Raw genomic sequence first — 11,279 nt, forward strand, 5'->3', positions numbered from 1 at the left:
CCCGCAGACATCGCTGCACAGCAATATTGTTGGCCTAAAAAATCATGGCTATGGGGCGATGCCTCGGGTAGAGGCATTGCGAGCTATCTCTCGCCCGAGACCGCGTCGTCCCTTAAGACCCCGGCGCTGCCCACCAAGCCTCTGAAAACTACATCCAGCTTGGTGGGCAAGGCTTACTCGGCAGCAGGTCAGGCGGCGGCATGCCTTCATACCATGTCCATCCTCCAGGCATATCAAGCCGACCTGCTGGGGGAAATTGATCAGAGCGGGGAAGCGTCCTTCGAGGCGATTCACGAGCTGCGAAAAGCCACAGATTTAGCTCTCCGGGCCACCAAGGAAACGGCCAAATCCATCGGCCGTTCTATGGCAGCCCTGGTGGCCACGGAGAGGCACCTATGGTTGAATCTGTCCGACATTAAAGAACGTGACAAAAACACGCTCATGGACGCGCCACTGTCTCCTGATGGCCTGTTCGGCGACGCAATGTCAACAATCGTCGACAGGTTCCAGCAAACAAACGGCGGCGTTTTCTAAAATCATTCCCCGCCGCGCTCATCCCCCCGAGGCTGCTGGGCGGGAGCAGCCTCGGCCGACAGCCAGCTCCTCAGCAACATCCGCGCACAGAGTGCAACAAAAAGCCAGTGTCACCTCCCGTACTACCCCACGCAGTGCCTGGGGACCGGGACGGGCGGCACAGGCGAAGCCTTCCGGAGGTAGGGCGGATCTGAGGACCGTCATTATCTCTCGGAAGGCTTCAAAGAAGAAGTCCTGACACTAGTGTCGCAGGATTTCTCGAGGGCAGCCCCCTCCGGGAGGATTCGGATATTCTGCCAACCCTGCCACCAAGTGTGAGTCAGGGCGCAGCAGTCTCCACCGATCCTCCGAGGGGGGTCGGTCAGCACGTGATTCGCCTGTCTGCCAGTGCGCCACGTCAGATGGACGAGCCAAGTGCTCACAATACACCAGAGACCAGTCTCGAGAGACTGGTTCCCTTAGTAGAATATTTGGAAGAGTGGAAGAATCTCCCGAATGTTTCGAAGTGGGTGCTGCTCATGATAGAACAGGGCTACAGAATTCAGTTCGGTTCACGACCGCCCAGGTTCAACGGGGTGCTTCCTACGGTGGTAACCCCAGAGCAGTGTCTGGTGATGGAGCAAGAAGTAACGACGCTTTTGCAAAAAGGGGCTATAGAAAGGGTTTCCCCTCCCAGCAAAATGTTGGGCTTTTACAGCCGCTACTTCATTGTTCCGAAGAAGGATGGAGGGTTGCGTCCGATCATAGATTTACTTGTGCTAAATCGATCCGTAAAGAAGCTGAAGTTCAAAATGCTTACACTCAGACAGATCATCCCTCAGATCAGGTCCGAGGACTGGTTTGTAGCGATAGATCTGAAAGACGCATACTTTCATGTATCCATCCATCCTTCACACAGGAAGTTCCTCAGGTTTGCTTTCGGGGGCGAAGCTTACCAATACAGGGTTCTTCCGTTTGGCCTATCCCTCTCACCCCGCACGTTCACGAAGTGCGTGGATGCAGCGCTGGCTCAGCTGAGACTCCAGGGCATCCGCGTGCTGAACTATATCGACAATTAGTTTATATTAGCTCAAACAGAACAATTGGCAGTTCAACATTGAGATGTTGTTCTGTCGCACATGAGGAGGCTTGGGCTGAGGCTCAACGCCAAAAAGAGTGTGCTGGTCCCGAGTCAGGTTGCAAACTACTTAGGTGTAATCTGGGATTCCACCACGATGCAGGCGCAGTTGTCCCCTGCTCGTGTGAGTTCCATTCTCGGGGCCGTGAAAGGGGTGAAGTTAGGCCAGTCACTCACTGTAAAACAGTTTCAGAGACTGGTGGGTCTGATGGCAGCTGCGTCCAACGTTATTACTTTTGGCCTTCTGCACATGAGACCCCTACAGTGGTGGCTCAGGACCAAGGGGTTTTCCCCGAGGGGAAGTCCTTTTCGCATGATCAAAGTCACGCGGCGATGCCTTCGTGCTCTGGTCATGTGGAAGAAGCCTTGGTTCCTAACCCAGGGACCCGTGCTGGGGACTTCTGGTCGTCGTGTAATGCTTACGACAGATGCTTCCCTCACGGGCTGGGGAGCGGTCATGAGTGGCCGCTGAGCTCAGGGTCTGAGGGAGGACCATCAGCGCTCCTGGCACATAAATCAGCTGGAGATGATGGTGGTGTTCCTTGCACTAAAACACTTCCTCCCCGACCTGAGAGACCATCATGTGTTGGTCCGTACGGACAACACTACGGTGGTCTCGTATATCAACCATCAGGGGGGTTTGCGGTCTCGCCCATTATCAAAGTTGGCCAGTCGCATCCTCCTCTGGTCCCAGGGAAAGCTCCTCTCGTTGAGAGCAGCTTACATCCCCGGGCGGTTGAATGTGGGAGCGGACGCCCTGTCGAGGCAGGGCGCGAGACCGGGGGAATGGAAACTCCACACAGAGGTGGTGGAGTTGATATGGAAAACTTTCGGTCGAGCTCAAGTCGATCTTTTTGCCACAGAGGAGTCAGCTCAGTGCCCTCTGTGGTACTCACTTCAGCACCCAGCACCTTTAGGGCTGGATGCCATGCTACAGACGTGGCCGAGGCTACGTCTGTATGCATTCCCCCCAGTCTCAATGCTCCCGGGAGTTCTGGAAAAGGTTCGCCAGGAGAAGGTCGACCTAATATTGGTGATCCCTTACTGGCCGACCAGAATATGGTTTTCGGACATAATGTCTCTACTGCACGGCTCTCCCTTAGAGCTTCCCCTCAGGCAGGATCTCCTGTCTCAAGTGGGCGGCACGATTCTCCATCCCCGCCCAGAAATGTGGAAACTGTGGGCCTGGCCCCTGAGGGGGCAAGGCTCATAGGAACTGGTCTCCCAACCGAGGTTGTGGAGACCATCCTTCATTCCAGAGCTCCCTCCACGAGGAAGTTGTACTTATACAAATGGAAATTGTTCTCTGTGTGGTGTGAACAGCATAATTTGGACCCGGTCCATTCTTCAGTCTCAGATGCGCTTCGGTTCCTTCAGAAAAAGTTCTCGGAAGGTTTAACCCCTTCCACGCTGAAAGTATATGTGGCCGCTATTTCAGCTCATCATATTCCTGTAGGGGGCTCCTCGCTGGGTCGAGACACCCTAGTAGTACGCTTCCTCCGTGGTGCACTCAGGTTGAGGCCTGTGGTGCGCACAAAGACCCCGACCTGGGACCTCACTATTGTGCTCCAAGGGCTGGCTGAGGCTCCCTTCGAGCCAATAGAAGAGGTGTCAGACAAGTTCTTGACACTCAAAACTATCTTTCTCTTGGCCGTCTCTTCCTTGAAGAGAATTGGTGATTTACAAGCGCTGTCAGTCGCTCCATCTTGTCTTGAGTTTGCGCCTGGTATGGTGAAAGCCTTTCTACATACCAGGCCGGGCTATGTTCCAAAGGTTCAGACGAGGGTCCCAGGCCCCATTGTACTTGAGGCCTTCTGCCCGCCTCCTTTCGCAAACGTGGATCAGGAAAGGAAGAATCTGCTTTGCCCTGTAAGAGCATTAGATGCGTATGTCCACAGAGCTGCCCTGTGGAGAAAAACAGAACAATTGTTTGTGTGTTATGGGTCCCCTAAGAAGTGGGGCCCAGCATCTAAACAGCGGATGAGCAAGTGGGTGGTCGAGGCCATCTCACTTGCGTATGAGACGGTGGGGCGCCCGTGTCCTTTGATGGTGCGGGCTCACTCCACGAGAGGTATGGCCGCGTCCAGAGCTCTTCTATCTGGTGTCTCTATGGACGACATTTGTGGTGTGGCTGGATGGTCATCCCAGCACACCTTTATCAGATTTTACAATCTTCACCTTAATATCACTCCGGGGGCCAGGGTGCTACAAGATAGCAGCCAGGCACTTGGAGAGACGGCGTAGTTGGGATTACGTTCCCATCACGTCATCCGACGTAGCATCGATAGTCCCCACGAAAGGGAACGTCTCGGGTTACGAGTGTAACCCTTATTCCCTGAGTAAGGGAACGAGACGCTACATCACGTGGTCGTATCTCCTGCATACCTGGTGCGCTTGCTTCAGACAACCTACAGAAGCTGGTGAAGGGGTGGATTCTGGAATCCACTGCGCTTCAATATATATCTTTTAAGTTATAAATCAACATTTATATTTCTGTTAAATTATTTGAATGACTTCTTCAATGTATGTTAAAGGATCTATTTTCCTCTGTACCTCTCACTGAGAGAAAAGAACATGTTATCAGTATGTTTTGGTAAAGTTTCCTGCTCAGAGCAGAGCTCAGATCAACTTCAGCCTTGAAGAAGCTGTGAATCATGTGTATCTGTGTATGTGCGCTAAGTGTTTTGTGCAGGTCCCTTTGTACTGGACAACTGGCATTCTGCTTGAGACCAGCAGACTCCACATCATGACCCCAAAAGGACATCCGGTACCTAAATCTAGGGTCCCCCTCGTCATCACCATGACGAAGGGAGATATGCTTCTTACTATCTGTCCACGTGTGGAAAATTTCTAATCTTGTCTATTTTCCTTAGCCAATCAGAATCATCCAACCTGAAGTAATGACGTAGTTAGTGGACTCTGTTAGAGTATAATTGTTGTGGAAATGTGAATGTACGCGGAGCGGCCTACGAACTCCTTGGGAGACTTGAAGCTGGCTTCTGCTGATGAAACTGCAAACTATTCTTCATTAAATTTTTCTTCAGTTTATTATTTTTTTAAACTTTGACTCCGGGTCTTTATTCAACATATCTGGTTTCAAGGGTCCTAAACTGTTTATCCCCAACACTGGCGTGCTTTGTGTTCAGGTGTGCTTTATAGCTTCCTGATCCGTGACGTCACCCGCCTCTGACGTCGCGTCTTTTCATTGGTTGGATACAGAGGTGCTTCACGAACACAAAATACAGAGGGTTCTCATCACGCCATCCGACGTAGCGTCTCGTTCCCTTACTCAGGGAACAAGGGTTACACTCGTAACCCGAGACGTTTTCTAACAACATATCGGCGGTTATTGACCAGCTTTGAATAGTTCTGTCCTTGGCCCCACTGAGTTTAGCAGTGGTGCCCTCAAGCAAGGCAATGTCTCAAGTAAGAAATCCAGATGGAAGTAGAAGAGGTGGATGATTCAATCCATAGTTTTAAAATACCTGCAACCAATAGGATCCTCTTTTGATGAATATTTACCTGAAGTGTAGAGTCATCTAAGAGCAGGAAGAATATGGGGTCCTGAGGTATTTCTAGATGTAAAATATCAGAGAGGGCCATACATACCACCTTAGGACATTCCTAGAACATGTGCAAATATGAACCTACTATAGAATTATTACATAGATGACAGTAAGAATCAATAAACCTGGAGTAATGTAAGCCCTATTAATAAGTTTATAGTGGATCATCTGATGCGCCTTTTTCTTAGATGCAATGAAACATCTGGCCCATATGACATCCCAGTCAGGTTTAGCTGTTACTTCCTTTTCCTAGAAATAAATAGCTGGTATATAGGAGTACTGTTGAAAGAGAATAGAGATATAGACTTTAGAGACTAAGCCACTTGAGGGGGTGTTAAAGTCCATCCACTTCCATGATGTGGAAGTATATTAGCAGACCAGGGAACACCATAGGTTTTTAGGGCTGACCTCAGTCTTAAATATAAGAAAAAGGAAAATCTCGGTAAGAAGAATTCTGTACTCAAATGTTGAAATGAGGCCCTCCTCACAAAAAATGTAATTCAAAGTGTGTATACCACAATCAGACCAGGCTTTATAGACAAAGGACTTTTTTCCAGTTTGAAAACAGTTATGCTATAAAGGTGTTGTACTTGTATATAAAAAATACCTCCTATAATTTTCTGAACCTTTTTTTTAGAAATACTTGAAAAGGGGAGATCTTGTAAGCAAACAGGTAGTGTGATATTCACTTCTAGATCCTGCCAAGGAACAAGAGAATTGGGGTTAACCCGGGTTTTAAGTGTTCTTATTTGAAATGCTAAATGGTATGATTTAGCCCGGAAGTGACAAACCCCCATCAAGTTTCCTACATTGCATTGTCTTACACTGGATTCTGGGTTTTTTCTTATTCTATATGAATCTAGAAATAGCCATGTTGAGCTCTTGAAAGAAACATTCAAGGTGGTGGTAACGGCAACATAGAAAATAATAAATTGACCCTAGGAAAGACATTCATTTTAATGGTAGCTATTCTTCCATGTAGAGCTAAACATAACGGGGACCAATTATCTAAATCCTCCTTGATCTTATTTAAGAGAGTTTTAAAATTACATTTAGGAATAAAGTGTATAGTTAGGGATATTGTGATACTCAAATACAGTATGTAAATTGATTGACTATAGGGATCAAGGGGGTAAGCTGATCGATTCTTGTCTTGCTGCATCATTTAGGGGCATTAAAACTGATTTATTCCAATTGATTTTAAAACCTGAAAGCTAAAAGCTGAAGGATTTAAACATTATAATGGATGATAATGTACAGCCAGACTACATACCCTGTTGATCAGCTCTCCCTCCCACCTTTCTCATCACGTATTGGTTCTCCTGCACACACAAACACGCACATTACTGTATGCAGTACAAGTTCAGGTCCCAATCACTTACATATTTTTTTAAAACTCTTTTTTATAACAGTATCACAATTAAGAAAACAGCATCATGTTAAATTACAGAAATTGATCTATATTTTGTAATATCTTTTGACTAGTTTTGCTAAAATGAAATGACCATGTAAGCTAACTGTGAATTCCTCACTTAATAATGACTTTGTTCTTTACATCATTATAGACATACTGTAAATTGTCTTTCTATTGAGTAAATAATGAATTAAGAGTTTAAGTGGGCTGAGCATTATAGAGTTCTGCACAGGATTTACAGATGTAGATGTGGTAAACATTTTGTGAACATAATTGGCTATTTTGGACCTGCTGTAGTTGGTCTTCACCAGTATGGTGGTGATGATGAGGCTCTTGTTAGCCGTTGATGTCCAGACTGGTGGAGTTCATCAGCAGAGTGTTATTAGAGTACCAGATCCCAATCTAACACAGAGACGGTTGAGAAATGAAGCAATCAAAACAAAGATGGTAGCACAATTTAAAATGTGTGTATGTGTGAGTTATATAATGTTAAAAACTATAACAACAGTAGATGTCTATGGCATGTCCCCATTTAGGTATGTGAGTAAATGTGTATACGTGTATCTTTAATCTCTTTGTGGCCTCCCCTGTGCTTCTGCAGAATATGGAGGGTGTAATTGGTCCTCTGGCCTTTACTGTTGAACTCAACTCGACCTGTCAAGCCATCATACTCCACCTGATCAAAACATGGGAAGAGAGAAAAAGACAATAGAAACAGCTATGTTACTTTAAATAACATAATGGGTGCTCTCTAAGCTGAAAACAATCCTGGAGGACTTTCAAGTGGTTGAATAAACACACACACAGAGAGACTGACCATACGCAGGTAGTTCATGAGGCTGGTTCTGTGTTGCCAGATCTGAGGGGAGGTGCAGCTGAGAGGTTTGATGCCAATCTCCTGACTCCGGTTGAGTTCCTGCACTGCACTCACCACCACATGGGTGATTGACTCCAGTCTGCTCCAGTCTGCTCCTCTTTGCCTCGCTGCTGAATAGTTTGTGTCTGTAGCTCCGTAGAGCTTTGTTTTGAATCTATTTATTATAATTACTTGTCTATTTAATCATTACCATATATCTGATATTGCCTATCACATTAATCTGACATCAGTAGCGTTTAATCTTTTAATCCAAATCACTATCACAGCATGTTAGCATTTTGCTAGCTTGTTAGATTGTCATAATCTCAGAATTAGAGACACACATCCAAACTTTAATTAAGGATAGCAAGAATGCAATGACTTTAGATACTGTTTTGGATGTGACTATCTTAGTGAACTCTGTACATTGTTCGGGTCCGGCTGTAGATCCCGCACAGCAGAGCAATTGGGTGAAAAGTCAGATAATTCCCAACACATAGAAACTCTTTCACCTAGATATTATCACATAGAGACTGTGTCTGTACCCCGAATTAGTAAATACAAAAAACTTCCAAATCTATTTATGTCACAGTCTCCATCTCTCCTGGACTCCATCTCCCATCATCCTCCCTGGCCTCTCACTCCACCATCTGCTGATCACACACACCTGTACCCTGTCAGCACCTCAACACACAGGACTTTTAAGCACACCACTCACCTCCCTCAGTTGTCCAGTCACTGTTGTTTTGGATGTGTTTACCTGCCGTAGTATTTTGGATGTGTTTACCTGCCGTTTGAGTTGTTATTAAACCTTTTGAGTTATTTTGAAGACCTGCTTCTCCTGCCTTCTTCCTCCTATGGTCACACACCATGACAATTTAAGGGTAAAAAATTAATTGATGTTCAACAAATAAAAAACAGGAATAATACTGAAAAACAAATGATAAAGCTTAGGTTGTTGAATATCAGATCCCTTTCTTTAAAAGCACGTATTGTTATTGTATGATATTATCACAGACAATAATCTAGATGTGCTGTGTTTGACAGAAACCTGGCAAAAAAACAGACAATTACATTACTTTAAATGAGTCTAGCCCTCAAGGTTACGATTATCGACACAATCCTCGTCAGAAGGAGTTATTGGAGTTAGATAACATGTGTCAGGACCCACTCATTGTCATAATCATACTTTAGATCTAATACTGTCACATGGAATTGATATTGATGCCTTTGAAATTCCGCAGCAGAGCGATGACATCTCAGATCATTATTTAGTCTTGTGTATACTACATTTAGCCAAGGCTGCAAAACCGCCACCCAGCCATAAATATGGAACATCACTTCTACCACTAAAGATTGCTTTATAAATAATCTTCCTGATCAGTTTCATCACCTTAGCATACCAGATAACTTAGAAGACCTCGACATTGCAACAGAACTATTGACTCTCTCTTTTCCAGCACATTAGACTCAGTTGCTCCTCTGTGCTTAAAGAAGATTAAGGAAACTAATCCAACACCGTGGTACAACGAGCATACTCAGGCCCTTAAGAGAGCTGCCAGAAAAATGGAGCACAGCTGGAAGAAAACAAAACTAGAAGTTTCCATGGATTCTAATACACACACAAACTGATGTTCTCCCTTGTGTGATGCCATTCATGTGTGTGTGCGGGACTTCCCGTTGCTGTGGTTGGATGATAGTGGATGAGCAGTCAAACATCGTGGGCTTCTCATCATTTATTTCACAATTTGTGGAGAGAATGATTGAGTACAGAGAGGCCTTAAAAATGCTAATCTACTTATTTTTCAAATCTCTTAGAAGAAAATGAACACAACCCTAGGTATTTATTTGATGCAGTGGCTAAATTAATGAGACATAGAGCTTCAACATCTGATATTTCCAAACAGCACAGCAGTAATGACTTTATGAATTTCTTGATCGTGTTTGTATCTCTCTATTAGTGTTACTTTATCTTAGTGCTGCATTTGACACTATCGATCACAACATTCTTTTGAATAGACTCGAAAATTAAGTTGGCATTAACGGAATTGCATTGGCATGGTTCAAATCATACTTATCTGAATGTTATCAGTTTGTAGTAGTAAACAAAGAGATGTCATATCAATCACAAGTTCAATATGGAGTACAGCAAGGATCAGTACTAGGCCCATTGCTTTTCACTTTGTACATGCTACCCTTGGGAGATATCATTAGGAAGCATGGCGTTAGTTTTCACTGTTACGCTGATGATATTCAGCTCTATATTTCTTCATGCCCTGACGAAACTTACCAATTCACAAAATTAACAGAATGCATAGCTGACATAAAAAATTGGATGACCAGTAATTTCTTTCTACTAAATTTAGAAAAAAAAACAGAGATTCTAATTATTGCACCAAAAACCTCTGCACATAATAACCTAGAAAACTGTCTAACATGATGGCTGCTCTGTTAAGTCTTCTTCGTCAGTTAGGAACCTGGGTTTGCTCTTTGATACCAATCTTTCATTTGAAAGCCATGTTTATAGCATCTGTAAAACCGCATTTTTCCATCTTAAAAATATATCTAAACTACGACATATGCTCTCAATGACAAATGCGGAACAGTTAGTTCATGCTTTCATGACCTCAAGGCTTGATTACTGTAATGCTCTACTGGGTGCTTGTTCTGCTCGATTGATAAAAAAAAAACTACAGCTGGTCCAAAACGCAGCAGCTAGAGTTCTTTCCAGAACCAGGAAGTATGACCATATTAGCCCAGTTCTGTCAACACTGCATTGGCTACCTAGCTGTTAAACATCGTATAGATTTTAAAATCTTGTTACTTACTTACAAAGCACTAAATGGTTTAGCTCCCCAGTATCTCAGCGAGCTCTTAATGCATTATAGTCCATCACGTCTATTGCGATCTCAGAATTCTGGACAGTTGATAATACCTAGAATATCAAAATCAATCGCAGGCGGTAGATCCTTTTCCTATTTAGCACCTAAACTTTGGAACAATTTTCCTATCACTGTTCGGGAAGCAGACACACTCTGTCAGTTTAAATCTAGACTAAAAACACATCTGTTTCAACTTGCATACACATAATACATTATCTACTTCTATAATTCAAATCATGTAAACTGTTTGGCTGCATAGATTAGGTCAGCCGGAACCGGGAACACTTCCCAGAACACCTGATGTACACGCTACATCATAAGAAGAATGGCGTCTACGCTAATATTAGTCTCTCTCTGTTTATCCCGAGGTTTTCCGCAGCGTGCCAGATCCAGGCCGTATCAAGATGAGATGAAGAACCTACATCTAGACATGATGATAATGCAGCCCTGACGTTTCAACTAAACTATCCCCTGCGATGGCCCATTTCCCTTTCCTTTCCATATGTATAGATACAACGTTATCAAAATTATTCCAGTTGGCATAGATCAGTGGACACAACAAATCTTTCTGTATTATGCGGACCAGACAAGTAATTTGGCAAATATTTTTAAAAAGACCAAGCTTCTGCGCACATACACACTCAAACATGCAAACCTATAGACTAAACACGTAAATGAACGGCAAGAATGCATTAAAGGTATTCGGTCTACTTTACTAGGAAAGGTGTCATTTAAGTGGCCCCCTAAAGTAATAACTAACAATTTTGACAACGGAAGTGTTAAAATTAAAAACCAACTTTAGCTCTATAAGAATTTTCCTATTGTCACTTTGAAGCTGCTTTGAAACAATATGTATTGTGAAAAGTGCTATATAAATGAAGATGACTTGTCTGGACATGGACTGCATCAA

This window comes from Chanodichthys erythropterus, chromosome 2 (genome assembly GCF_024489055.1).
Source record: "Chanodichthys erythropterus isolate Z2021 chromosome 2, ASM2448905v1, whole genome shotgun sequence".
Lineage (NCBI taxonomy): Eukaryota > Metazoa > Chordata > Actinopteri > Cypriniformes > Xenocyprididae > Chanodichthys > Chanodichthys erythropterus.